General features: G+C 36.1%; 1 pseudogene; it reads left to right on the top strand.

The window, feature by feature from the left end:
• Window positions 1–457: 457 nt before the first annotated feature.
• Window positions 458–1,182, top strand: LOC132426302 (coenzyme Q-binding protein COQ10 homolog B, mitochondrial pseudogene; annotated as a pseudogene).
• Window positions 1,183–24,702: the final 23,520 nt, after the last annotated feature.

Here is a 24,702-nt window from a genome sequence, read left to right as displayed (position 1 = left end):
TTGAGGAAATATGAATGTGTGAACTCTCCAAAGAATATTCAACAAATACTGAGATTTTGTTTTGATGAAATTAATTATATGATCAGATCCTAGATTTTCTGTTTTGTGATTATAGAAAGAAGTTTTCCTCAGAAAACTCATCTGTACAACTGTTGTAGATATGTATTTAATTTTTAAAATGTGTTTTCTTAGTTTTTTGTGCAGTAATAAGTATTATCAGATAAGGAAAAAATAGTGTTGGTAATTTTAAGTAGGATTTATAGAAATGTATAAATTGAGTGGTGAAAAAAAAATATTTTAACACATGGTACCAGAATTCATATAGTGGGAAGGGTCTCCTTAATTTATATGGTTTAAAAAATGGGAAATCTACCTTTCAATACAAGGGAAAGACTTTGTAAGAATAGAGTGTTTGAGGGCTTCTGCAAGAGAACTTGAATTTTTCAGTAAGATGATCATGGCAGCTCAGACTGTCAGGGGGCCCTGGAAAAGGTTGGTCTCAGGATGCCATCTGAAGCCTGCAGCAGTGGTGGGGGCCGTGGCTCCAGCGCAGGGACCTGTGGAAATGTCAGGTATTTAGCTTCCTGTGGGATACTGATGAGCAGAACTCTTCCACTACATACCTCAATTTTGCCTAAGGAGGTATATGCAAGAACTTTCTTCAGAACTGCTGCACCACTAATAAACAAAAGAAAAGAATATTCAGAGAGGAGAGTTATAGGATATTCTATGCAGGAAATGTATGATGTAGTATCGGGAATAGAGGATTACAAGCATTTTGTTCCTTGGTGCAAAAAGTCAGATGTATATCAAGTAGATCTGGATACTGCTAAACACGATTAGAAATTGGGTCTCCACCTGTATTCGAGCGCTATGCATCAGTAGTAACCTTGGTGAAACCACATTTGGTAAAGCATCCTGTACTGATGGGAAGCTCTTAAATCATTTGGAGACTGTTTGGTGTTTTAGCCCAAATTCTTCCTGGCTACCCAAGAATTTGTATTTTAGATTGTTCAATGTCTTTTGAATTTTGCTCACTTTTACACTCTCAGCTGCCACATTGTTTTCGATGAAGTTGTAAAGCAAATGGTAACTGCCTTTGAAAGAAGAGCATGTAAGCGGTATGGTCCAGAAACGAATATACCTTGGGTATTAATGTTTCATGAAGTTCATCGTGTGTAAAGGGGAAAAGGAAATGGTCACCTACTTATAACTAGTTTATTCACTTTTAAGAAGTGCTTTCAGAAGTCAGAAAGCATTTGTCAAACTCAACTTTGATTATAAACCTGTACCGTTGAATTTTTTCATTTGGAATATGTAACCACGTGTACATAGAATTCAGTCAAGTGTAATTCAGAGTAATACGTATGCTAGCATATTTACAATAATGAATGTCATCACAGTTGCAAGAATACTGACATCACTCTTCTGAACAGAAATTGGAACGGTAAATTTAAACCTTTTAATTATCACCTCACCTGAAAGATGTTGGTTGAGATACACATGCAGTGTGTATTATATTAACCATATCACATTTAAGTTATTAAATTCAGACTATTTATAACTTATTGTCTTTAGGGACTGCCTCATGGCTTAGGATATTTGAGTAATCATCAGACATTTATAGTAAAAACTTTAACTTAAAAATACTGTTAATGAAGGTTCCCAGGCATTTTTCTTATTTTTAAATTGTTCTTATGGGTAATAGTAGATAATTCAGTGTTATACTGAGGTTAGCTTCCAGATAAAGTGAATTTTGTGTGTGTGTGTGTGTGAGTGGTCCAGAGTTTTAAGCTACTTTTCTCATAGTCTGCAACCCTCTCCCAGGTACCTTGACTGCTATTTCAATAATGCTGATTGTGTGTCAAATTTTGTCTACAACAGTAGGCAATAGATGAAGATAAGTTTCTTGATATGTCTCAAGCACCATTCATCCTTATTTTCTATTTATTGTGTGTACTCACTTTCAATAACGTATTTCAAACTGATATTTTTGTAAACACATCAGTGTAAGGACTGAAGTGGTAACAATACAGTAAATTTGTTTAAAAAAAAAAAGAGAGAGAGAGAGAATGTGAGTTTTGCTTTTGCTTCTGAGAGGAAAAGGCATGGTCTGGGGGTTGACTGAAAATAGAGGTCCAAAAAAAGGGATGGAAAGGTAAAAATCTTAATTATCTATTAAGATCTATCTATTCTCTATTATCTTAGTAGAGAGAAAGACCAACAAATGGGCTGTCTTTGTTAATATTGGAATGCTGAAGTCAATTTAAAATTGTTTCTGTTGGTACATCTCTCCTCTATCTTCTAACTAGACAAAATAAGTATATTCAGTGTGACTTTCAAGTGCTTGTAGTAGCAGACTAGGTATGCTTAGATAGCCAGTAAAACATTATTTCTAGGTGTGTCTGTGATGGTGTTTCTGGAAGAGATTAACATTTGAATCAGTAGACTGAGTAGAGAACTTCCATCCTCTTGAGTGTGGGTGGGCATCATCTAATCCACTGAGGGTCCAAATAGAACAAAAAAGTCTGAAGAAGGGCAAATTTCTGTTCTCTTTTCTTGAGCTAGACATTCATTTTCTCCTACTCTCAGATATCAGAGCTCCTGGTTCTCAGGCTTTTGCACTCTTTGACTTATACCATTGGCTCCTCTGGTTCTCAGGCCTTTGGGCTTGGACTGAAATATGTCACTGACTTTCTTGTTTCTTCAACTTGCCATAACCACATGAGCCAGTTCCTAAAATAAACATCCTCTTATATCTGTATCTGTATCTATATCTATGTCTATATCTTCATATTCTATTACTTTTATTTTTCTGGAGAATCCTGACAAATACACTAAGTAACTCATATTAAACCACCTGTTGATCATAACAAAAAAGAACAAGCAAAAGAGGTTTTTTACTCAAAGGCATCAGGAAATTAACAAAGAAATAAAGATGACAGGGCCAGGATTTAAGAGGATATTGTTCTGTGCTTGCTCAAGGAGAATTGTCAATTGCTGAGAGCTGGTGAGATCTTGAGAAGCCCAAGAACAAGGGGATCTAAAATGTGGAGTCCAAGGCTTATCAGAGGTAGAAGCATGATAAAACTTACTCACATTAGGTGTAGGTAGGTATACCTGAAAGGCTATATACTTAAAGGAGGGATGAAGTTGAAGTAGAAATTTCTGACATGGATGAAACCATAGGGTTTCACTAGAACTAAAAATTACAGTTGATCCTTGAACAACACGGGGGTTAGGGGTGCAGGCTCTCCTACCCATGTTAAAAATCCATGTATAACTTTACAGTTGGCCCTCAGTTTCTGAAATTCTATATGCATGGGTTCAACCAACTGTGGATTGTGTAGTACTGTAGTATGTATTCATTGAATAAAACCTGTGTATGAGGGGATCCACACAGTTCAAACCATGTTGTTTAAGGGTCTACTGCATTTTTTTTTAAATAAAAGAACGAAATAGAAATCCTGGAACTGAAAACACAATATCAGAAATTGAGAACATTGTGGATTGGCTTAACAGAAGACTTGACAGAGAATAAGTAAGAATAAAATAAATGGTAGGTCAGAAGAAAAATCCAAAAAGGATGGAGAAATGCAAAAGAGACAATAAAAGACAGAGTGAATACAGTGAGAATAAATAAAATACGTAACTGGACTACAAAGAAGATATCCAGATAGCCAAAAAGCACATGAAAAGATGCTCAACATCATTAATTAATACATAAATGCAAATCAAAACTACAGTGAGGTATCACCTCACACCAGTCAGAATGGCCGTCATCAAAAAGTCTACAAACTATAAATGCTGGAGAGGGTGTGGAGAAAAGGGAACCTTCCTACACTGTTGGTGGGAATGTAAATTGGTGCAGCCACTATGGAGAACAATATGGAGGTTCCTTAAAAATACTTAAAATAAAACTACCATATGATCCAGTGATCCCACTCCTGGGCATATATACAGAGAAAACCATACTTCAAAAAGATACATGCACCCCAATGTTCATTGCAGCTGTTTACAATAGCCAAGACATGGAAAAACCTAAATGTCCATTGATAGAGGAATGGGTAAAGAAGATGTGGTAGATATATACACAATGGAATATTACTCAGGCATAAAAAAGAATGAAATAATGCCATTTGCAGCAACGTGGATGGACCTAGAGATTATCATACTAAGTGAAGTAAGTCAGAGAAAGACAAATACCATATGATATCACTTATATGTGGAATCTAAAAAAAAAAGTGGTACAAATGAACTTATATACAAAATAGAAATAGACCCACAGACATAGAAAACAAACATGCTTACCAAAGGAGAAAAAGAGGGGAGGAGGGATAAATTAGGAGTTTGGGATTAACATACACACACCACCATATATAAAGTAGATAACCAACAAGGACCAACTGTATAGTACAGGGAACTATGCTCAATATTTTGTTATAACCTATAAGAGAAAAAAATCTGACAAAAAGAGATATATATGTATGTATAACAGAATCACTTTGCTGTACACCTGAAACTAACACAACATTGTAAATCAACTATACTCCAATAAAATTTTTAAAATATGTAACTGGAGTCCCAAAAGGAGAGGAGAAAAATCAATGGATCAGAGAATACATAAAGGAATAATGACTAGAAAAATCTACTAACATTAAAATATATATCATAGCATCAAAAGATCTCTATATGGCTTCTGATTCCAGATATATTAGTATATTCCACCATATTCATCAACAAACTACAACTTAAAGGACATAGAAACATTTTCTAAAATAACTGGCAAAACACTTGGAAAGTTGCAGAAAAAGAAGACTGTCCAGGAATCTCAGGATTTGTGGAACAACACAATGGAACTTCCTCTCTGCAGCTGCAGAGACTGTGGGCAGTACCCAGTCCTTCTCCACAGTTATGCATTAAGAAGGTAGTGCACATCCCCTCCTCCCCAACAATAGAGTTCTGGAGAAAGTTCAGAGAGGAAGAAGTTGCAGAAAGGGATTTTCAAACTCTGTATATGAATTCCTGAGCAGATCTCTAAGTGGCTCATGCCTGAAACTGACAAGAAACAATAGAGCAAGAGTTGAGAACTGAACACTGATCTGAAACGGCACCCAGGATTTGGGTTAGCCTCTGGGAAATGCTCAAGTGGGGCAGACCAAAATAGCACTGTAAAGGCTTTGAAAACAATTGACATTTTAATCACAGCTCACAAAAATGGACCAGGGTGTGCATTCTGGATCTAAACATGTGTACTGCCAGCTAAATAGAAGATTTCAATAGGAGCCAGGGTGTCATAACATAATATTCATATATAACATGTAGGATAAAATCCAAAATGACTCATTGTAGCAACAATCCCTATAACCTCAATATCCATGAGAAAAGGCAATCAGAAAATGCTAACACTGAGATGACACAAATGTTGGAATTATCTGACAAGGATTTAAAAGCATTATGTGGACTCAATGTCTGTGTCACCCCCAAATATGTTGATCCCAAACCCCTAGGTGATGATATTTGGAGATGGGGCCTTTGGGAGCTAATTAGAATTAGATAAGTTCACCTGGGCAGGGCCTTGGTCTGGTGGGATTAGTGTCCCTGTAAGATGAGGCACTAGAGAAATGCTCTCTTTCTCCCCCTGCCATGTGAGGACACAGCAAGAAGACAGCCATCTGCAAGTCCAGAAGAGAGTTTTCATACGAACCTGATCATACTGGCAGCTGGTTTTGGACTTCCAGCCTCCAAAACTGTGAGAAAATAAATTTCTGTTATTTAAGCTACTCAGTTCATGATATTTTGTGATGGAAGCCTAAGCCAATTGAGACAAAGAGCTACCTTAAAAATCCAGTAGGCATTTACAAATCCTTTTCAAAAAAAAAGTTAAATTAGAAATCCTCTGTAAAGGGACGGAAGAAATAAAGTAGAGCCAAATGGACATTTTGAACTAAAAGATCAAAAAACTGAAAGTCATAACATCCACAGAAGTAAAACATCACTAGTGGGCTCAATAACAGAATGAAGATGACCAAGAAAATATCAGTAAACTGGAAAACTTATCTAATTGATTCTTCTAACCTGAAAAACAGAGAGATGGTAGACAGAAAAATAAAAAATTGGACAAACCTCAGAGACCACAGAGGTCTCGGAAACAATAACAAATCTAACATTCATGTGATCAGAGTCCCAGAAGAAAAAAAACAGTAAGCCTGAAAAAAAAGTGTGTGATATTGGCATAAGAATAGATAAAGAAAATAATAGAAAAATATAGGTTCCATAAATAGAGCACACATGTAAAGTCAGTTGATTTTCGTCAAAAGTGCAGAAGTAATTTAGTGAAGACAGGAAAGTATTTCCAACAAATGGTGCTGGAATTAGATATCCACATTAGAAAGTCATAATAATCTTAACTTTTACCACATATTACATACAAAAATTACTTTGAAATGGAACATGGACCTAAACACAAAATCTAAAACTATAAAAGTTCTGAAAGAAAATATCTAAAGAAATCTTTGTGACCCTGTGGTAAGCAACTTTTTTTTAAAGGTAGAGATCCAAAAGAAATAAATATAAAGTAAAAGTTGATAAATTACATTTAATCAAAATTTTAAAAAATCTGGTTTTGAAAGACAATGTAAGGAAAACAGAAAGGCAAGCCAATAAGCTACATACTGAGAGAAAATATATGAAAATTTTATTTCTAACAAGAGACATTATCTGGTTGAATAAACAATTCATAATAAGAAAACAAACAATCCAGTTTTTAAATTAGCAAAAATTTGAGCAACACTTCACCAAAGAAGATACACAAATAGCTAATGAGCACAGGAAAAAGTACTCAATAACATTAGTTACTGGAGAAATGAAAATTAAAACCACGGGAGATATCAATATTCTCACTAGAATGGTTACAACTGAAAAGACTGACAACAGCAAGTTTTGGTAAAGATGTTAAGCAACTGGAATTATTACACATTGCAAAGGATGTAAAATGTGAAAAACACTTTAAAGTACCTGAGGACTACATTGGGTATTTTTTGTAAATTTAAATAAACAATTTCTGAATGACAGAAATTCTAGATATCTAACAACAGAAATGAAAACATATACATGCAAATATATGTAAAAGAATGTTCAAAGAAGTTTATTCATAATATCTCCAAACTGGAAACAACTGAATTGTCTATCAATAGGTGAATAAAACTGTGCTATTCAGTCAAATTACTATTCAAGAAAAAAAGAGAATAACATGTATGAATCTCTAAACCCTTATGATGGGTGAAAGCAAAAATATGCAAAAAAGTACATACTGTATTTCTCCATATGTATGAAATTCTAGAACAGGCAAAACTAATCTATAGTAGCAGAAAGCAGATTTGTGTTTGCTTCACCTGGAAAGACATGGTGAAGATTGATATAAAGGAGGACAAGGAAACTTTCTGGGGTTGTGGAATGTTGTATATCTTAACTATGGTGGTGGATACAATAGTCTATACATTTTGCAAAATTTAGCAACTTATACACTTAAATGAATGTATTTATTGAATATAAATTATACCTCAATAAATTATATGTATATATTTATGTATATATATACACACACAACTTAATATAAATGTGTGTGTATGTACATGTGTGCAGACATATGTTTTTCATAGAAAAAAAGAGAGTGAAAACTGTATCAGTGTGCCCTACAGAAGGCTGTTAATAGGAACATTAATTCTTCTAGCATGTTCAGTACTACATGCACTATTAAAATATGAAAACTAATGCCCACAGAATCAGATACTTTGAAAATTATAAAAATGGAGTGTATTACATTATCATCAGTTACGTATTCAGTAGCCTCCATAATTTTTTATCTTAAAAACAACTATCAAATGCAGTAAGAAATATATTGTTTAGAGACACTTGTAGTAGCAACTGATGGACTGAATTTTGATTTTCTAAGGCAAACAATTTTCTTCTGATGTGACAATTTTGTAAAGCTGAATTATTATTTTAAGATGCCCTTAAAATTCAAATATATTTTTATATGTTATAGATACATATGGAAATGATATATTTCATTTCCTTCTGCAGCCAGAAAGATGGTTATCACAGTTAATTTCCTTTGTGAGAAAATGTGGAATGATCTCCTAGATTAACGTTCACAAAGTTGTTGCTTCACTATTAACGTGGTTATGATATTATCTAACAGGCACATTTTTACATCTTAATTGGCTATTAAGTATAGGAAAAAAGGAACCACAAACTTGAAGTAAATGATAAGTGTGTCCTTTAGTGACAATTAATTATTTCAGTCCTTGATAACATTCCCAGGTCTCCAGAGGGAGATGGGGAAAAGCCAATTTCCTTTTTTTTTTTTTAACATCTGTGTTTCAGTTAATGTTCCTTTCTAAGTGAAATTCTGTTGCTTACTTCATAATCCCTAAAGTTTTCAATATTTAAAAAAAGTAACTTGCATTTCAAAGATAATTTGAGATCTCCAGATCACTGAATTTCCTTGTTTCTTTTTGTAGAAATGTGGTAAACACCTGAGAAGAATAAAGAACAAACCCCAAATATGTAAACAAAATTAGGCATCATTTTTAGCTTGTAGCTAGCAATGGCATATACTTCTCAACTCACATTTTTACTTCAAACAGATTTATTAACAAAATTTGAAGGGCTTAATAATTTGCAAAGAAAAATATTGCCTCTGGGAGTCAAGGGCCTTATGTGTTGGGAGCCAATCCTGTCCTCTGTGTTCCAGATACCTCTCAACTTTCTGGTGAGAATTCTGCAACATGCCTTTTTTATTAAGGTTAAGAATTATTGGATCAAATGTGGATGTAAACCCTAATTAAAAAAAATAATTAACAATACATACTTGAAAAACATTTATTTTATTTCCCTAGTGCCATTTGTTCCTCATTTGAACAGTTTTAAATTTCATGTAGCTCTGCAAAGAGCATTTTCTTTGCTGGCTGGCAATCACAGTAGCAAACCTATTTAGTCTATGCAGTGTCATGTGTTTAGCAAGTACAAATCAGAATTCTTTGTTTTTCCTTTCTCCCACTGACTCAGGAAATATCATAAGAAAGGTAAAAAAAAAAAGTAATTTCACCCTTCTCCAGCCCATATTTTCTTCTCTCCTAACCCCAGCACCATCACAAATATCACAAATCTTGAGTGTATGTTGAATATCTTGGCCCTTTTCTAATTAAAGGTGGCTGCCTAATTCCCCAGGCAGTGCAAAAACCCTTCAGGTCCTAAAGAGAAATGACTTCCAAATTGAAAAACTAGTAAATAAGTCAGTTTGAGGCCCAAAAGCAATTATCATTACAAGGAAGTATCTTGTTAAAAGTCTATCTTGAGTTGGCTAGTTTTGGTCTTCCAGTAATTGGAAAGCAGACAGACAACAATTTTGTTCCCAAACATTCATACAAAGACAATTTATCCATATAGTAATGACATTTAGGTAAAGGTATTTATGCTACAGATGGCTAAACAGCAAAAATGTTTGTCACTTGCCAAAAATCTGGGGAGAAAGCCATGATTTGATTTTAAACTGCATTTATATAATTCTAATTATACCTACAGTACCAGGAATTTTAACTGGTTATATAATAAAATTCAATTCAGGATCCGAGTCTTTATCTGATGCAAAGCACTGTCCTTAAGTTCAGAAGAGAGATGATTATCAAGGTGGTTAAAATAAAAAGAATTTAACATTTGCAATGGAAGGAGACAAAACTGCATTATATAAGGCATATGAGAAACTTTGTAAACAAAAAAACAAAGGGCCACAGAGATACAAGGAAGGAGAAATTGCAGCATCTGGACCTGGGAAAAGGGTGAGGTAATGAGGAAAGATTTCATGAAGAAAGTGACATTTGAGATGGTTTTTTCGAGACATTATTTCCACATGCAAAGTTGGGGCAAGAGGGCGTTCTAGAAAGCAGAAAGGGAATGGTTAAAAGCTAGGAGATGGAAAAGCGTGGGGTACGTTATTAAAGCTTAAACCATACGGTTTCAATAGAGGAGAGAAAATGAATAAGGTAAAAATAAGCAATGTGTCTTCACAGCAAACTGCTACAAATATGTAAAATTTCCCATTTTTAAGACATGGGCAGCCAATAAATTATTTTTAGCAGGGAGTAATACGATAAGAGCTATTTGGGGAGAAATAAATATAGCTGCATGGAGAGTAGTAGACTGGAGGTGGAGAGACCAAAAGTCAGTAAAGCTGTGAATCACCAGAAGTGGCTGAAGCAAGAGAATTTAGAGGAAATAGGGCTGGGTTAATTCTGATGCCCTTGGACTGAAGAATAGGGAGTAAATGTTAAAAGTGTAAATAAATTATTAAAAATGGTGGAAGAAAGCGTTGGGGGAGGGAGTCATTACGACTCAAGTTTTAAGACCTAAAAATTTGGCAAGCTGCTTGGATAGAAACAAATGTAGGGAAAATTCAGCTGGGGATATATTTTGAAATGAAGTGGCAGTGAAGATAAATGAACAAGAAAACCTCTTACTCCCACAGCATCCGCCATCAGTGTTATAACAACAAAAGCACCAAATTATATTCATTAATTCAAAAGACACCTATTCTAAGAGAGAAAGTAATTGAAAAATTTGTATGCATTTTGGTACATACTTAACACAATAAAAATAATAGTTAATATTTATTTAGGCCTTTTTCTATGCCAGGCACCATTCTCAATTATGGAGTCACTTAATCCTCACAAGTATATTGTCTCCATTCGATAGATAGAAGATCAAGGCTTAGTGGGCTTGGGAAATTTACCCAAGGATGCACAACTAGTATAAAACACAAGCTTGACTGAAATCATCATCTGTTTGTTTCCAAAAGAGATGCTTTTAGTCTGCATTATGCTATTGAAACCCAAAGGATAACTGAGGGTAAAATGATAACAAGAAGCCATCTTAGATGACTATGTAGCTGAGTCTTAAAGGATAAAAGGAGTCATTTGGATTGAAGACAGATGAGGAGAAAGTGCCTGGAGAGGAAGGGATTTCTAGGCAGTGAGAGCAGCCTGTGCAAAGGCCTGGAGATGAGAAGCAAGGTGAGTCTAAAGAACTGCAATCCATCACAAAACTTATTATACTGTCATAAGAAGCATCCCCGGAGAAGTGGGCGCCATTATGCCATCCTGTCATTACTCTTTGAAAATGATGTTAGAATATTATTAAACTAGATCTCAATTAAGCAGAGGACTTAATTAGTCAGATTATCTCTCGCAAAATATTTTTTAACAAGACAATAAAAAAGACAAGCATTCATCCTTCTTTCAGGCAGAAGTCTCTTGGGTCAGGGCACAACTGAGCTTCAATCCCTCATCTAAGTTTTTTGAGAATATCTCTGAAGTCTATTGACAAAGAAGAAAATAAATTCCATTACTTTGATTTACTGTATTTTAAAGAAGATCCGTGAAAGGAACTATCTGAAGTAAGACATGAGGGACATGGCCTCTTCTTTTATCAGGGTATTTTGGGGTGTGGATGGTAATTTCAGCTTTGTGGTTGGGGATCCTATGTCATTATGAGAGGCCATAGGAGGTACTGGTTAAAAACATTGACTCTGGAGAACACCATGTGGGTGTGCATCCTGGTTCTGACTTTTATGAACTGTGTGACATTTGGCAAGACTGAGTGTTAGCTCTTGCTGTGTAACAAAGTATCCCAAGTTTAGCAGCTTAAAACAACAAACATTTATCACACACCATTTATGAAGATCAGGAATCCAGGAGAGGCTTAGCTTGCTGGTTTTGGTCGAGGATCTTTCATGAGATCTGGAATTGTCTTAAGAAGCAGGAGAATCCAAGCTTGCTATTGTGGCTGTTGGCGGGAGCTTTCAATGCCTCACCATATGGGTCACTTCATAACGCTGCTCATAGGCATGGTTGTCCCTCGAGTGAGTTTTCAGAGACAGAGACAGAGCGAAAACTCAAGACAAACTGTAGTATTTTTATTATTTAACCTTGAGAGGGACATCCCTTCATATCTGCCATATACTATTCACTCGAAATGAATCACTAAGTCTAGCTCAGACTCAAGGGGAGAGATATTAAGCTTCACCTCTTGAGAGGGTACCATCAAAGAATCAATGGGCATAGCTTTAAACCACCACAGAAAATTACCTAACTTCTTTATGTGTGTTTCCCTATCTGTAAAATGGAGATACAATAGTACCTACAGTACAGCGCTTGTATTACTCAGAGTTCTCCAGAGAAACAGAACCAATAGTATGTGCATGGAGAGAGAGAGAGAGAGAGAGAGAGAGAGAGAGAGAGTGAGAGATTTATTATAAGGAATTGGCTTACAATTATGGAGGCTGATAAGCCCCCAGATGTGCAATCAGCAAGCTGGAAATCCAGGAAAGCCAATGCGTAACTCCAAAGTCTGAAGGCCTGGGAACCAAGAGAGATGATGGTGTAAGTTCCAGTTTGAAAGATGGTAGGCTGAAGACTCAAGAAGAACCAGTGTTTCCGTCTGAGTCCTGAGGCCAGAAAAGGCTGAGTCCAGAGGCCCAGCTCAAACAGTTGGGCAGAAGGAGTTCCCTCTTACCCATCCTTTTTGTTCTATTCTTGTCTTCAACTAATTGAATTAGACCCACCCACATTTGAGAGGGCAATTCGCTGTACTCAGTCTACCAATTCAAATGTTAATTTCATCCAGTAACACCCTCACATCCAGAATAATGTTTGGCCAAATATCTGAGCATTCTAAGGCCCCGTCAGGTAAATTTAGTTGGTTGCATAATGAGCAGTTGTTACTCTCATTTTCAGATGATACTGATTTCTAGAGAAAGTGAGATGACTTGCTGTTTAGCAGTAACATATAAACTACTAAGTCTTCATTATTATATCAACCTTCCTTTTTCTGTGACTTGAGGGGCAGTCAGAAAACTACAATCCCCTTGCTCTATAAGCAAAATAATTTTTGCATTCATTAATGGTGATATAATGTGTTGACTATATTTATGCTTTTCTGCATTAATCATCACCTTCTTTAGGTGATTTCCTGATAAAATGGAAAGAGACTCATTAAAGTATATTAATAAATGGCCATTATATAAGCCTGACATTCTGGGAGGGAAAGGTCAGACTCACCATGGTGCATGTCAGCTTCATTGGGTTGTTTTCTCCTTTATAAAAGCATGAGAATTTCAGAGCAGATATGAGCAGGAAAGCAGATATGATTTAGGGATACAGAGAAAGAGGAAGCTGGGCAAAGTAGCCTTTGACTATCTTCGCCAAATTAATTCTATATCAGAGAGTGTAGAGAAATGATATAGTGCTATAAACAAAATGAATACGTGAAGCTCAGCTCGTGTGGTCTGACCACTGCTTAAAAGTCTTCTTCTCAGGAAGGTTTGCCTGGGGCCAATTAATTGAACATGAAGAATCTATGCCAGAAGCTTCCTGCTGCACAGATGTTTCTGAATGCCTTGGTTCTGGTCTCTGAAGAGAATATAATCAAGGGAATGTTCCTCCAAATACATAAAATCTCCCCAAATCCCAAAGTGCAGGTCCTTCTTGCTTTTGGCAAGCAGTAAGATGCTTTCAAGATAGAATTGCCTCTTCAGGGTCACCAGGTTATTGCAGAATTGCAGTAAAACAAAGACAGGCTTCCCGTGGAGAGTTTTCAATAATGTCTTGCTGTACATGAGGAAAATGTTTCAACATATTAGCTCCCATTGTCTTCTCTGGCTTTTTATTGAAGGAAAAGGACAATAGAAATAGAGAAAAAAGGGAAATGGACCTTAGAGCAGAAAATGGATAAAGTTATCTTCCAGGTCTTAAGAACAACGTCAGAATATGCCTTTAATTTTTTTTAATGTATCATTCATTTGAATAAGGCAGGGCCACATGGGAAACAGAGAGCTATGAAAAATAATTGGGTGCAATGTCTGGTGCATAGTATGTGTTCAGTAAATGTCTGGTGAATGAATCTCTTGGTCAGTGAAAGATGAAGTGATGTGAAGCTACATAAATCAGACTTTTCTTGAATCTCCATCTCTTCTAGATTCTAACTATGCATTTGCAGAGATCTTTGAAAAACTACTGACCTAAATGGTATTAACCTTGGAAAAGCATGATGGTTTACGTGGGGAAAGACAAGAGGATCTACAGTAGGAGTTCTCTACTTTGATGGGTTATATCAGAATCATATGGAGGACTTGTTAAAACACAGGTTGCTGAACCCCACCCCCAGAGTTTCTAACTCATTAGGTCTCAGTTGGGGCACCACAATTGGCATTTGTACATGCCCAGGTGGTCAGGTGATGCTGATGCTACTTTTTCAAGAACCACGCTTTCAGAACCACTGTCGTAAGGGAAAAAACAATGGTCTGAAATTTCAGAAAGGTGTTTTGTTGTTTTATTTTGTTTTTTTGTTTCTTTTATACCAGGATATACTAGTTCGGATAGTACACACCTTGAAAATTACTGAAACGTAATAAACTACTTAAATCTACCACATGTATTTGTATAATCTTTTACAGTGAACATTTGTCATGTATATCAAATTTGGTTCTCAAAAGAGCTTCATAAAATAGAAAAGTCAGTAATTATTATAATGATATTTTCAATAGATGAGAGAAAACTCAGATGAAATAATAGGGAACATCTTGAAGGCAGTGATCACATCACTGTTATATTAGTATCCCTAAAACTTAGCAATGTGGATAAAGCATAAACCATGTTCAAGAAGTGTTTAATTAGTTAATTGGGTTTTCACTTAACTTGTAAACCCCATTGAACCATACATCCAACAGAGTCATATGATTCCAAATTTGGTGCCCTTTCTAATTTTCTATAATACTGTCATATCAGAGTATCTCTTCCCCTAATTTCCCTTTTATTTGTATGAAGAGGAGTTTATCAACAGCCATAGAAAAAGCCACAGACTGTAAGAGACTTAAAGGTAGGGACGATGGCATCTTCATACCCTTCTGCGTAGGAGGATATCTGAAACATAGTAGGCATACCACCCATGACTTTGGAAATGAATTGTGTCTCTGTCTTCCCCACTGTCTACAAAATCATGACGGTAAGTATCTGCCATCCCAGAATTGCTGGCAGGCCTCAAGCTTGGGAAATAAGTTTCAGGGAAACCACAAGCCATGGAGGAGAGCCACTTGGGGTTTGGCCCATATGGCTCTGGCTTCTTCCTCATAAGAAGGAAGCAGCCTCTTTTAGACCAAAAAGCTTAGGAGGGGTGCCTGCCAATTCTGCTAACTGGCAGCTCCAGACTGTGCAACCCTTGAGCTCATTCCGCTAAGCTTCCAAGTCCCCAAATGTGTTCAAATCAAGGGAACGCTGTTGAATTGAAATGGATTTCCCCATCGCTGCGAAGGAACAAGGCAAGCCTTAACTTTGACTTCTAAGCAGAGTCCCAGAGGGAGTATGCCTAATTAGACCAAGGATCAAACTCCTTCATGCCCTGCCAGAGAGGCCCACTGAGTTTCTGTGGGCCGATGGCCATAGAATCTGTTTTCTGCTCAAAGTGGCCTGGCTTTCCAGAGGGGGAAAAAAATGCATGTTATCTTATCCAAATAAGTTATAGTGTTGGACAATGTTTCCTAAATCAGTAATGGACTAAACTCTGTATTTCTGGTATTCTCACAAAAGAGAACAGCTCTCATAGATGTCCCTTTCATCATATCTATACATTTCACTTGGCTATTTGAATAAATATATGCTAAATAAAGTTAGGCCTTCATTACAAATTATGAGCAACTTTAAAATAACTTCCATAAAATCCAAGCCATTAATGTTTATTTACAAAATTAGCTGTAATATTAATACAAGCAATAATCACTACATACAACTGAATGTTTGCTGAAAGCACTTTCAAACTAAGAATTAGATTATGCTTCTTTAAAGAACTCATACCTTAAATAAACATACAATCATTTTTACTAAAAACCAGACATAATTGTATAAATATTTTCCTCTCAGAAATCTCAGTGATAAAGCAGTGTATTTGTAAATCAAATGAACATATTTGAACACTCTATTTGTATTATTAAACCCCACACAGTGGAGCTGTCTGGACATCTTTATGTCCCAACCAGCTTAAAATATCCCAGTTGCTTCAAGAGAAGGGACTAAAAGCCTGGGGATTAGAAGGAGAAGTCTCTAGGGGCCGGATGTCTTGAGCCAAGAGTGGAATAAGCAAGAGTGAGAACAAGAAGTGAAGGTTAGAGGTGATCTGTAAGGGGCAGATGTAGCTGATACAACATCACACTATGAGAAAAAGAAAAAGTAAGAAAGAAAAGGGGGGAAGAAAAAGTTCACCAGGTGAACAGAGTCAGAAAGAAGCCAGATGAGAGAAAGGTTACAAGTTAGGAAAACAGAAGGGACTGGCATCAAGACATTCAAGTGGGGTCTACTGGACAGAGTGACAAATTGTAACTGCTGGATCTTGCCTCTTCTGTGGTCTTAACTCCTCTGATATGAGAAGACAGCAACCATAGACCGATGTTGCCTAACATCTACATACATAGCTTGTAGCAAACTGTCTTGTAAGAGGAGATGGATTAATGTGACAAATATTTATTAAGCACAAATATACATCAGACACTGCACTCCATGTTATTTGTACATTATGTTCACACTGCTAAAACTCATAACCCAGGGAGAGACAAGCACTTAATACTATTTGAATCCAGGTAAATATTTTCTGAATTATTAATTGTGTCGGTGTGTATGTGTGTGGGTGAACGTGCAATCGAAGAAACCACTAATGGGAATAATTTCAGAAAAACATCCTAGAATAATTAATACTATATTAAATATTCAGCAAAAAAGGTCGACCACCAACATACTTCTAAATTGATCCAACACCACAGGTTAATGTCTGAGAATGACTAAAGCTTTGGAGTCAGGGAGTTTGCGTTTCTCTCTTGTTAATATTCTTCGTTGAATCACCTGAACTACCTGGACTCAGTTTTGTCCCATCTCACTGATTTATAAAAATTAGATTAAATGTGTGGAACGTAGAAAATATTTATTAAATGTTCACTATTTGTATAATAAGAAGGTGTCAGTGTCACCTCATGAGATAGCCAAACACCTTATCCATATTCTGAATGGTGAGGATTGAAGGATCTCGTCACTTACATCCATGGTGGCGGAGAGAGTGTTCAGAGGAGGGACCTTCTCATTTCTTCTCCATACTCTTTACACTTACTTCCCAAAGTCCTCTCCTGTGTGACTTCTTTGCTAGGAGTGGAGTATCTTCACTAATCTGTCCCACCAACATATGCACACACAGGTCGGCAGGAAAAATTTCTTAAAGTTTATACACATCACCACTGCAATATCACTTTTTTGCAATATCATTGTTGTCTATAAAACTGATTTTCTGTTTAAGTCCTTCAGTATCTGAGGAACAGAGTGTCTCATTAACAGTAAATTCTAGAACTGGCATTCCAGCTCAAGGGGGGGACCAGAATCTCCTTGGTGTGTTGGAATGGGCATATGGAGGACAGTTCTACAGGTGTTTATAGAAGCACCTTGGAATAATCTCCTTTGTTAGGGTGGGGACAGCATTCCCTTCATCAGCCACATTGAGGCTCACTGAACTCCTTGGCAAGATCTACCAGCCTTGGGACTCAGGCCAATTAGTGCATTTCTCTGAGCACAGTATCCTCTTTAGTAAAATCAAGCTAACAATACCTGTCTTGCAGAGTGGTTGTAAGTGCTTACAAAATGAGGAATAGGTAGTGCCTGGCACAGAGCCTGTATGGAATAGGCACCAAATGCATTGACTCTAGAGGGCTCTTTACAATCCAGCTCTAAACTAAAAATCAATTTATCTCTTGCCTATTCCTTTCATACACCATATGCTCTAGTTACACTTTCCAGGATGACTTTTATGTATCCTCATTTTACTTAAGGATTCTTCTCTGCTTTCTACTCTTTTTAACCTGGTGGGCTCCTATTCATCCGTCATGGTCCAAAACAAATGTTACTTCTCCTTAGCTCTTTTTTGGCTTTATCCACCAAATCACAGGGGAATTAATCCTGGCCTATGTTTCTTGTACTCACATAAAATTTTCTTTATTCCTCTATTTTAATGTAAATCATAATTTTGGACAAAGAGATAAAGAGACGGATTTATAAATGATAGAAAAGTAGGTAGAAATACAGACAGAAAGACAGACAGACACAGACAGATAGATACGTATCCTGAGTCACCAAGAGCTCTCTAAGATCAAGAACAATCTCATATTCCTTATTCATCTTTTTTTAAATTAATAGAGCTTTTTTATTAGAGCAGTTTTATGTTTACAGCAGAATTGAATGGCAAGTACAGAGTTCACACATACCCTCCCTCCTCCTCCTACACACACCTTTCCCCCACCAACATTTCCCATTAGTGTGGTACATTACCTGTAACTGATGAACCCACAATGACATATAATTGTCAACCAAAGTCCATAGTCTACATTAGGGTTCACTCTTTGTGCCCTACATTTTCTGGGTTTTGATAAATACATAATTCCATATATCCACCATTACACTATCATACAGAATAGTTTTACTGTCTAAAAGTCCCCCCGATGCAAGAGGGAAGAGATATGGGGACATATGTATAGGTATAACTGATTCACTTTGTTATAAAGCAGAAACTAACACACGATTGTAAAGCAATTATACTCCAATAAAGATGTTAAAAAAAATAAAATAAAATAAAAATCCCCCCTACTCCACCTATGCATCCCTCCTCCCTTGCCCTTGAACCTCTGGCAACCATTGATCTTTTTACTACCCCCATTCTTTTTTCCTTTTCCAAAATGACATATTGTTAGAATCATTCAATATGTAGCTTTTCCAGATTGGCTTTTTCACTTAATTATATGCATTCAAATTTCCTGTGTATGGTTTTGTGGCTTGGTAGCTCATTTCTTTTTACTGGTGAATAATTTCATTGTTGGATATACCACAATTTGTTTATCCATTCACTTACTGAAGGCTTCCAAGTTTGGGCAATTATTAATAAAGCTGCTATACACATTTGTGTGCAGGTTTTTTTGTGGGTATAAGTTTTCAACTCATTTGGGCAAATGCCAAAGAGTACAATTGATGAATTATATTGTAAGCGTATGTTTAGTTTTGTAAGAAAATATCAAGATGCCTTCCAAAGTGTCTGGACCATTTCGAATTCGCACCAGCAAGGAATGAAAGTTCCAATTGTTTCAAATCCTTGCTGGCATTTGGTGATAATCGGTGTTTTAGAATTTTACCATTCTAATAGATGTATAGTGTTATCTCATTGTTGTTTTAATTTGCAATTCCATAATGACATATGATGTTGAACATCTTTTCATATGATGATTTGTCAGTTGTATGTCTTCTTTGGTGAAATATTTGTTCAAATTTTTTGTTCATTTTTTTAAGTTGCAGTATAGTTGATTTACAATATTGTGTTAGTTTCAGGTGTACAGCAAAGTGGTTCAGATATACATATATATTTTTTTCAGATTATTTTCCATTATAGGCTATTACAAGATATTGAATATAGTTCCCTGTGCTTTACAGTAAAACCTTATTGCTTATTTATAATATATATAATAGTTTGAAACTGTTAATCCCATACTCCTAATTTATACCTCCTCCCCTCTTTTTCTCCTTGGGTAACCATAAGTTTGTTTTCTATGTCTATGAGTCCATTTCTGTTTTGTATATAGATTTATTTGAATTATTTTTTAGCTTCCACATATAAATGATATCATATAATATTTATCTTTCTGTCTGACATTACTAAGTTTAATATTCTCTAGGTCTATCCGTGTTGCTGCAAATGGCAATATTTCAATCATTTTTATGCCTGAGTGATATATATATATATATATTTATATACATATTACCGTCATATATATATCACCTTTTCCTAAGGCAATCGTCTGTGGGCACTTGAGTTGTTTCCAGGTATAGGCTGTTGTAAATAGTGCTGCCATTAACATTGGGGTACATAGATGTCTTTGAATTAAAGTTTTCTTCTTTTCAGATATGTACCCAGGAGTGAGATGTCTGGATCATATAGTAGCTCTATTTTTAATTTTTAAGGAACCTCTATATTGTTTTCCACAGTGGCTGCACCAATTTACAATCCCAACAGTATAGGAGAGTTTCCTTGTCTCCATACCCTCTCCAACATTTATTATTTGTAAACTTTTTGATGATAGCCATTCTGCCAGGTGTGAGGTGATACCTCATTGTGATTTTGATCTGCATTTCTAAAAATTAGCAACGTTGAGCATACTTTCATGTGCCTGTTGGCCATTTGCATGTCTTCCTTGGAGAAATGTCTATTTGTCATTTTTTAATTGGTTTCTGTTTTGATATTAAGATATATGAGCTGTTTGTATTTTTTGGATATTAATCTGTCATTGTTCACAGCACTTGCAAATCATTTCTTCCATTCCATAGGCTGTCTTTTCATCTTGTTGATGGTTTCCTTTGCTGTGCAAAAGCTTTTAAGTTTGATTAGGCCCCATTTGCTTATTTTTGCTTTTATTTATTTTGCCTTGGGAGACTGATATCTGAAAATATTGCTATGATTTATGTCAGAGAATGTTTTGCCTATGTTCTCTTCTAGGAGTTTTATGGTGTCATGTCTTAAATTTAGGTCTTTAAAACATTTTGAGTTTATTTTTGTATATGGTATGAGGGAATGTTGTAATTTCAATGAATTTTAGATCTAGCTGCCTAGTCTTTTACTCATTTTTTAATTGGGCTGTTTGTTTTCTTCTTGAGTGTTGAGTTCTTTGTATATTTCAGATAACAGTCTCTTATCACATATGTATTTTGCCAAGATTTTCTACTACCTTGTAACTTGTCTTTTTATTCTCTTAACAATGCCCTTTGCAGAACAGAAGTTTTTAATTTTAATAAAGTCCAATTTAATTCTTTTTTACTTTCATGGATCATGCTTTTGGTGATGTGTCTAATAAAAGTTATCACCAAACCCAAGGTTACCTAGATTTTCTACCATGTCATCTTCTAGGAGTTTTATAGTTTTGCATTTAACATTTAGATCTCTATTAATTTGAATTAAATTTTGTTAAAGGTGTAAGGTCTGTGCCTAGATTACTTTTTGCATGTGGATATCCAGTTGTTCTAGCACTGTCTCTTCTCCATTCTATCGCCTTTGCTTTGTTGTCAAACATCAGTTGACTGTTTGTGTGGGTCTATTTCTGGACTCTATTCTCTTCCATTGATCACTTTGTCTCTTCTTCATCAGTACCACACTGTCTTGATTACTGCAGCTTTAGAGTAAATCTTGAAGTTAGGTAGTGCCAGTCCTCAGACATTGTTCTTCTCTTTCAATATTCTGTTGCCAGTTCTGGACTTTTTGCCTCTCCATATAAATTTTAGAATCAGTTTGTCAATATCTACAAAATAACTTTCTGGGATTATGGATTGGGATTGCATTGAATTTATAGTCTATAATGTATAATCAAGTTTATCTTTTTCCTTCTTGGGCCCAACACAGTACTTGGCACATTTTAGGGGCCTCATTAGTTTTGATTGATTCCAGACATCCATTCAGATCAATTAAAGGTGGATAATTTTCTACCACTTCAAAACCTTTAGACAGTAGGTTTGCAGTGGTTGCTCTTGCAATACAATTACTCCCTCTTCCCTCTAGAGTAAGAATAGTGGTGGAGGGAAGAAGTGACCATAAGGATGAATTGTGTGATATACAGCACAAGGACAAGAAATATTCTCTCTCTGCTTTGCTGATGGCTGTACCCAAACACCTGGAACATTTCCTGCTGTATCATAGGAACAAAAAATATATATTTTTTGAATGTTGAATGAATATGTTTTTTGGCCAGAGATCAACATGCTGAAGCAATTTCAGTTCCCCAATACACCATGCTTTTTCTGCATCTAAGTCCTTGCCTGAGCTATTTCTTCTGCCCGGGACTCTCTCCTTATTCTCTCCACTTTCCACTTAACTAACTCTAATTAATCTTTAAGCACCTGCTTACACATTACTTCTTTCTTGTCTGTATCTCTCATGTGATTTGTTCCCTATTTTTCTTCCAAGGATCAGAACACTTTGTCATACATTAAGTACTCAACATGTAATTCCTGTTTAAAATAATATATTCCATCCTGTTCATGGATCTGCTCAATATCACAAAAACATATATTTGTAAATAATTCCTGAATGAGTTTTTCATAAACAGATGCCAAATCTACACTCTAGATTAGATTCCCTAATATGTCTTTGGAGGTAGCATTGCACTCATAAGAGTATTTGCATCTTCATCCCCTTGATCTATGGTGTAAACAAAATGAACACTCCAGATTCAAGTTCTCTCTCTTATTGGAAAAACTGCCTCCAATATAGGAAGGCATCTTGTCTCTCGTCACCTTAAAGGCAGCTGTGGGTCTTCCCTGGTGGTGCAGTGGTTGAGAGTCCACCTGCCAATGCAGGGGACACGGGTTCGTGCCCCGGTCCGGGAAGATCCCACATGCCGTGGAGCGGCTAGGCCCGTGAGCCATGGCCACTGAGCCTGCGCGTCCAGAGCCTGTGCTCCGCAACGGGAGAGGCCACAACAGTGAGAGCCCCGCGTACCAAAAAAAAAAAAAAAAAAGGCAGCTGTTATCCATTTCCTGAGTGTTCCAGTTGCAGCTTCTGGTCTTCTGCTGAAAGATTTCATTCCATTATTTATAACTCGACCTATCAAATGTCAATGGGAAGATTCCCTGGAAAGGTGTGTTGCTGTGGTTACCAAGAGCTTCTCTCATCCCAGGAAGAGTCTGCTTTCTGGGGTGCAGAACAGGCTTTAAAATCAGCAGGAACCACACATGTTGAAGTAGAGATGTGTGAAGGGCACAAAGAACTTGCTATTATTTTCAAAGCATCCTGGGAAATGCCAGGAAGGATTCTGGGGTTGTTTTTCAAAATGATAACTTAGGGATAGTTTGAGGCAAAGCCATGAAAATTAAAAGATTTGATCCCACTGCCATAGATAGAACAGTGACTTTTTATTCCACTGCTGTCTTCCCCCACCTCAAAAAATGTATTTTTTTTGAGAAAGTCAAATTGGCCTTGTCTTGCAGGCAAACACTCCTCACAGAACAAATGAGCCTTTTTTGTTGTTGTTGTTAAATTACAGAAACAGTGAAAGATTTATGATTCTGCTGGACAAAATCCTTTTGTTTTAAATAGTTGCCATTTTTCCATGAAGAAATCAGACACCTTGTTGGTGTTTTCTTATAGTAAACATAAGGTCACTGAAAGGAAACAGGCTAGATGAAAGATCACCACAGTATTAAATTACTTCCATCTGCAAACACTGTAAATCCTGTAGACATAAAAAGAGAAGTTATGGTTAGAACTCTGAAGTGTCATGTTTTGGACTTGAAAAAAGTCCTTCTGCTGAGGACTTTATTCTATTGCCAAGATTAAGAAACATGAAGTCGTGACGCAGTAACTGGACCATGTCAAAAGCATTCTGCAGTAGAAATCTCATTCGTTCACTGTTTTTCTCAGTCCTTTTCTACTATTCACTTCTTGCTGTATCTAACTTTCAAGTTTATATTTGAAGAGATTGCTCTGAATTAGAGTCAATGTCCCATATTATTAGTTCTCAACAGATTTTAAAGAACTTATTCAAAGCATACAGTTATTGTCTTCAGTTTTCCTTTTCACTGATTATAAATTATTTATGCTTGGGGTGGAATACAAAAGGGTATCTTTTAGAAACAAGGTCATTTACATTTGTAATCCATTAATGTTATCCACAGTTGCAATTTTACTAAATTGCATGGTAGTCTTTGAGGAGGACTTAGATTTTTCATCCAAGGTTATTAGCAGTTACTACCAGAGAGAGCAACGATTGTTATGCTCTGTTGACTGTTAAGCATCTGAGCTTCATTTCTAGTTTTGAGAAATCTATTACTGAATGAATCCAGCCACCAGAGGCTGAATACTTCTTTGTAATCTCCTAGAAGACAGGACATGGGCATGAGATATCCACACTCAAGTTCTGAATCTGGAAAAAGTGATGCAAAGAACTACCAGTGACCAGTGGTAGTAAAGATGGTGGTGAGAGAAGCACTATATGGTGAGTAGTGGAAGCAGAAGTGGCATCCTGAGGAGGTTATTTCTATAACATGTACTTTACTGCTGACCCAGTTCTACCATTCAATCGGTTAATGTCCTTGGACAAAGACTTTAATGACTGCCTCAATTTCTCCATCTATAAAATAGGGATGATAATAGTCATTATCCCATAATACTGCTTCAAGGTTGAATGAGTTAATGCTCATAGAACAGTATCTGGCACATAGGAAGGTCTTCATTGACATTAGCTGTATAAGCCATTATTACCTTCCTGTGGGCACACAGACCAAACCATGTTCCTCAGCCTTTTTGCTTATCATTTCCAATCTTTTTCTTAAATTAACCAGAATAGTTTTCTGTTGAGCACAATCAAAAATCCTGACTAAAGTCCATCTCTAAGCTGATTTTCATTTTTGCCAAAAAAAAAGGAAAACACCCTCACACTAGAGACTCATTTTAAGTTCAGAAGTGGGATATTTGTGAGAAAATTGTTTTTCTATTCATAGAATGCTGTCACATAAAAATTCATTATTTAGTTTTGACAATAACCACCCTGGTAATATTGCCATATTTATTTCTTCATATGATAGAATTAAA

Source organism: Delphinus delphis, chromosome 5 (genome assembly GCF_949987515.2).
Source record: "Delphinus delphis chromosome 5, mDelDel1.2, whole genome shotgun sequence".
Classification (NCBI taxonomy): Eukaryota; Metazoa; Chordata; class Mammalia; order Artiodactyla; family Delphinidae; genus Delphinus; species Delphinus delphis.
Note: the sequence above shows the minus strand (reverse complement) of the source record. Positions and strands in the feature narration are given on the sequence as shown.